The sequence below is a fragment of the Lactuca virosa genome, chromosome 5 (genome assembly GCF_052849685.1).
Source record: "Lactuca virosa cultivar CGN04683 chromosome 5, Lactuca_virosa_CGN04683_v6, whole genome shotgun sequence".
Classification (NCBI taxonomy): Eukaryota; Viridiplantae; Streptophyta; class Magnoliopsida; order Asterales; family Asteraceae; genus Lactuca; species Lactuca virosa.
In genome coordinates this window covers 178,831,749-178,837,995 of record NC_136430.1, presented here as the reverse complement: position 1 = coordinate 178,837,995, position 6,247 = coordinate 178,831,749, and the positions used below count along the sequence as shown (strand labels likewise).

The following is a 6,247-nucleotide window of genomic DNA, read 5'->3' as shown; positions in this document are numbered from 1 at the left end:
TTCCATTCCAACAGAATTAGAATTCGTGTTTCCATTCCGATAGAATTTGAATTCGTGATTCCATTCCGATAGAATTGGAATTGTATAAAAATACACAAACCACTAAGGGATTACTAGAAAGTAGTTTCATAAGTTGATGGACAAATATATGAATCATACACAGAAAGAGGAGTAAAATTTGTGACAACTTGGACGCTATAAAACTCCAAACCAATAATGATTTTGTAAAACTTCGCAGGTCTAAATTAATGGAAAGCGGAATATAATTCAATTTATAACAATATCATCACAAATTATCAAAACATATTTTCCTTTTTATGACAAAAGTCAAACTAAAAAAAGGGTTCAAAAAATATTCAAAATTTTACAGGAACACCAACAATTACTACTCTAATAGCATAATTGTTCAAAAATCCACGAACAAAATAGATGATACCTCATATTAAGAAGATGATTCTTAAACACAATTAATCCACAATATTTACTAGGCTTACTAGGCATCAGTTAGGTTTAGAAAAAAAAAGAGATGTTACCTTAGATTAAGAACAAGATTCATGATCACATCTGGTTGCCAGCAAAATTCTAATAGCCCATTCAAATTAGTTCTCGATGACACACATATATGAAAGCAAAATTCCAATAGCCCATATGAAGGGGCTGATGTATACAAGAAGGACGTGATATGGTGGATTAAAGGAGATGCATCCAGAGGGGCTGCTATATAGGAGTGGCGGTGAAGGTTGGCAGTTTGTGGAGATGACAGCAAGGCTCCGACGACCTCTCTTGGTGTATGTGGAGGTATGCGGCGATAGTGAGCGACAAGCAACGGAGTAGACATGGCAGGCAGATGACGACGATGAGTAATTGTTGATGGCGATCGGAGATGGCGATGGCAACCGATTTTTGTAGAACTCAAGATCGATTTTGTAGTCTATTCCAATTTTGCAGATCGGCCAAGATTTGGTTTTTAGATAAAGAGGGGAACGACTCTAGATATAAAGCTGGAGAAATTAGGGTAAAAGTCAATACCATGATTATAGGGATTATTTTAGGAAGTTATTAATCAAATTACTAAATTGCCCTTATTTATTTATTTAATTATTTAATTTTTTATTTAATTTTGATTGGCCCACATTTATGCATACATTCTCTCTCTCTCTCTCTCTCTCTATATATATATATATATATATATATATATATATATATATATATATATATATATATATATATATATATATATATATATATATATATATATATATATAGGGGATAGAGAATATACATTACAGCCCCACCTAAGCTTAGGTACTAAACCTCTAAATATTTCGTTTTAACTTAGTAATTAAACTTGATTTGGTTTTCATTTGGTAAATATATCGTCCCCAATAACATTTCTTCTTTCCATTATCGTTTTACCATCCTTGTTTTCATTCTTCCATTATCGTTTATTACTTCACCCTAGTGAACATTATTGTTTTCCACTGTCACGAAGGTCGAAGATAATTAATGTTCTTGCTTCCTTATCAAAACTATTGTGTACATCATGAATCTACATCTTCAATTGTTAATCGTGAATCCCTTAATCGTAATCTTTATATCGTAAAACAACTTATTTTCATGAGGTTTAGTACCTAAGCTTAGGTGGGGATGTAATGTATATTCACTTTTCCAATATATATATATATATATATATATATATATATATATATATATATATATATATATATATATATATATATATTCTTAATAAAGGACTCCTAAACCGCCACATGTCCTTATACCCATCTTTCTTTCCATGTGTCACTCCTGCAGGTGTCTTTTGGCTTCTTTTCCCGCCCATTGCTTCATTGAAGCCTCCATATCATCTCCTAATAATCAGCAAATCGGTTTCAATAAAATCAACAATGTTTTTGAATTACCTTATCTCATACCAAATATACATGCATCATAATAGGAATGAAATCATGATTACAAGTATATCTTCGTCTGTTGATTAATCTTATAAATATTGAACCCCTAAATTTTTATATATGTTTGCCGCCTTTCTCCTTTGATTTGTATCTACCTCTTCATCTCTGCAATTCTGGTATAACATCATAGAAACAGGTAAGTCGATTTTTGTTGTTTATTATTTTCCATACTTCCTTTTATTTTGATTATTCATATCTTCTTCTCTTTTCTATTACAAATCTGATATAGCATCGTAGAAACAACTATATCTATTTATCTGTGTTGCTTTCTGTTTGTTTTATTGGCATCGTACTTTTGCATATACTTTTGTTTTTTGTTGTTTGTCTTTCTTTCGATTTAAATCTTCATTGTTTGTTTTGTGTTATGTCTTATACTATGAAAAAAAAATATCTCGATTTTTGTTTTTTATTATTTTTCCCTAATTTCTTTTAATTTTTAATATTTCTATCTTCTTCTCCTTCTATTACAACTCTGATATAGCATCACATAAACAACTATGTCTATTTATGTGTGTTTATCTCTATGTGTTTTAATGGCATCATACTTTTGTTTATACTTTTTTTGTTTGTATTTATTTCTTTCGATTTACATCTTCATTGTTTGTTTTGTATGTAAGTGTTATACTATGAAAAAAAAACTGCCATTATTTCTTTTAAATATAAAAAGATAATTCTGCCATTTTTTTTGTTAATCTTGCATCGTCTCCAATTACAATGAATTAAAATGTAAAAAGATACTTACATGTATAACTAGAACTGCATATGTATGTGTCTATGTTATTGTGGTTGTGGGAGATAAGGGATGATCTTATTACTTATTGTTATGTTATTTGCTTAATATCTTTCCTTTTGACTTATTATAGCATTTTTGTTACTCTTTCATAAAGATCGCATTAACTATTATATGTTGATGTTTATTTGTGCATGTTACTATTTTTATGGAAAAAAAATTCATTTTATAGTATCTTACTTTCAAATTCATCCCATTTTCAGCAATGTACTTTAACTGTACAGTTAATAGTTATGTGTTTGATGTCTACCTGTGTGCTTTTTATCTTGGTGTCATGATGTTAAAATAGTTAAGAATGACCATTAAATCCATATACCAAAACTGAATAAGACATACACCTACCTCAAATATTTATTTTTTATAAAATAATGTCAATTTACTGTGTGTGAGTGTGTTTCTGTTCCTGTTTATGTATCTATGTTACTGTGTTTGTGTCTATGTGCTTAATATATTTCCTCATAACTCATTATATTTGCTTACACATATAGTAACCTACTTTGATTGAAAAATGTAACTAATATCCACTTTTTCCCTTTTTTCAAAATTCAATCAATGTATGCTGCTAAAATTCAACATTTAGCAATTTAATTCAATTATTCGTTTATTGTAGCATACTGTTTGTTTTGTGTGTTTTTCTATTCCTGTGGGTGTCTATGTTACTTTTCTTGAGGGAGAGGGGGATTATCTTATTACTTATTGTTTTTTGTTTAATATCGCTCTTCATTGACTTATTATAACATTTATTTGACTTTCTCATAAAGATGACATTAACTATTATATGTATGATGTTTATTTGTATATGTTGCTACTTTGACTGAATATTACAGTAAATAATCACTTCCTTTTATAAATTTGATAAAAATATGTTGCTAAAGTATTACATTTAGCAATGTAAGTCTTAATGATTGGTTTACTTTTGTTATAACACCGTCGTTGTTATTATTATTATTATTATTATTATTATTTAAATACTTGATTATATTCAATTAGAATGTTATTTTTATTGATTCGTTACAGAGTAATAGAGATGCACACAAAATCCGGATCCTCGAAATGAAACCGATCCGATCCGAAATCCGGTTTCGGTCAAAACCGGTTTTGACCAAACCGGATCGGATTAAACCAGTGACCGGATTCAAAGCGGTTTGACTTTTCGGACTCGAAATCGGATTGACCCCCGGATCACAAACCGGATTCTACAAAAACCGGTTCTTAAACAGTCGGAAAATTTGGTAAAAGCTAACAAAATTCGGATCAAACCGGTTTCAAATCGGATTCGGATTGTTGACCAGATTCGGATCGGATTTTGACCGGATTCGGATCGGATTGGACGAGATCGGATTGTTGACCGGATCGGATTTGACCGGATCGGATTGTTGACCGGATCGGATCGGATCGGATCTTGGGTTTGTGCATCTCTACAGAGTAATGGTTGCACCAAAAAGTTACTCTAATAATCGAAGTAGATGTACTAAATGATAATTTTACTTTGAAATTTCGTGTTATAAATGGTAACATTTCAAATGGTAACCTACTTTCTGAAAAGAGTTTCAATGAAATTACAAACCATTTTTATCAGAAATTGTAATCTACTTTCTTATGTATTTTTTTTGTCATATTATTAACCTTTGAAAATGGTAACCTACTTCCTTATTTTGTTTACAAAATCACCGTTTCGATCTTGGATTCAATTCTCCAAATTAGCTATAAAAACATATAAAAATAATTTTATCATACGCTTTAAACAGATTAAAGTAAATTAGCAACAAACAAGAAAGTAGATTAAAGTAAATAAGGCCGGTTAAGTAAATATGTGTTGAAATGGCCCGATTTTAACATAATAAAAATTACTATGACAATTTTGCCCTCAAGTTGAAGTTGCCATAATTATGTACCCTAGAGGCCTAAATCATCATAAATTGTAGATGATGTAGATTACAATTATGTAAATAATGAATTTGATTGTCATAACTTGCTCGTAGTAATCATCCCAAAAGAAGATTTAGATCAGATTTTGGTTAATCTACAACACACCTGATTTTTTGATTAATGAAATTTTGAAGTATTATATTATTTATTCATATTTTTAATAATCATTAACAAAATATAACAAATTTTGACTTATATTTTCATATACAGACCTCATAGTGGTTGGCATAATATTGACAGGAGGTTGCATAGCTCAAGGACATACTTAAAATTTTTAAAAGGCATCTACATCTTGCTATAAGTAGTAATTACTTTCTTATCAAATAACATAAATCACCATTTACAGTAAAATATTGTTGCAAAAAACACCCTTTATATCATAACACGTGATATTAATTTAGAAGGTATATCAAATAAAATAAATCCCTTATTTATTCATATTAATCGGATTAACGGTTTGAATATAATTTTTCCTAATATTTAGTATTTTCAATTTTCAAAATTTAAAAATATACTTAAAGAAAAATTACAAAGTTGTCCGATTGTTTCTTTTCACTCTTGAAGAACCTCTTCTGATTTGGCTATAATCTTCAAATACAAGATTACTACAAAATAAAATGGTAAAATTCTATGTCTACATATTTATCTTGTGTTAAAATAACCAAGAATCAGAAAAGTTGATGGTCTTTTACCTTCAATATTGTTGTATTGATATCCCAATACTCCATTTCTTCACCCGACATATGTTACGAGCCATCGACATTACCTTATAATCCATGTAATGTTGTCTTCAATTACGATTGCTTCTCGGATGTATATTCTTATGTTATTTCATCATGAGAAATGCAGACGGGCAAAGGTCGGGCAAAGGGCGCAGGTGGTGGCAGACTTTCTATATATCGTGGATAATGTTAGGGCAAAAAGTAGTAGCTGAAATCTACAAATTTGGTATAGCTAAAAGGGGTGGGGAGGAGTGATATTTGATTGGTGGTTATTTGGTAAATAAATGTTTTTTTAGTAACGTTGAAAATAAATGCATAATTTATAGTAAATCGATATTTATAGATTAATTTGTTAACAAAATTTTAACTAAAACAATCATACAAGTTTTAATACCATCATAAAAATAGTTTTTAATTTTTTTTTACCTGATTGATAATCAAAGTATTTACCTAATTTTGATTGTCATATTTACTTAAGTATATTTTAAAATGTCATTATTTTTGAAGTTGTATGTTAATCATTATTATAATATGAATATCACCAAATTTTTAGTCTATTTATCAACATTTTTTTTATCATTATTTTATATATAATCAACTTCCTACGTATCGTCGAAACATTATTTTAAATAAAACGTTAGATGAATTAATAGTTGTTTCAAAATAATTGATTAATGATTACGATTATAATTTGGAACTAGCTAGCAATGTATTTACTATTTGATTTTAATTCAATTTGTGAATTTATGTGTATTCCAATTAAAGGAGCTATCAATCCTAGGTTAGTCTTACATTGAAATTATTAAATTTATTTTTAACTTTATTTTATTATTTGT

At 28.9% G+C, this 6,247-nt stretch overlaps 1 long non-coding RNA gene across 1 annotated transcript; it reads right to left on the bottom strand.

The window, feature by feature from the left end:
- Positions 1-1,887: 1,887 nt before the first annotated feature.
- Positions 1,888-5,625, bottom strand: LOC145117541 (uncharacterized). The gene is made up of 2 exons (XR_013712703.1): positions 5,382-5,625; positions 1,888-2,083 (listed from the first exon to the last, which is right to left on the bottom strand). It is a non-coding gene; the product is annotated as an uncharacterized LOC145117541 (long non-coding RNA).
- Between the last annotated feature and the right edge of the window lie 622 nt (positions 5,626-6,247).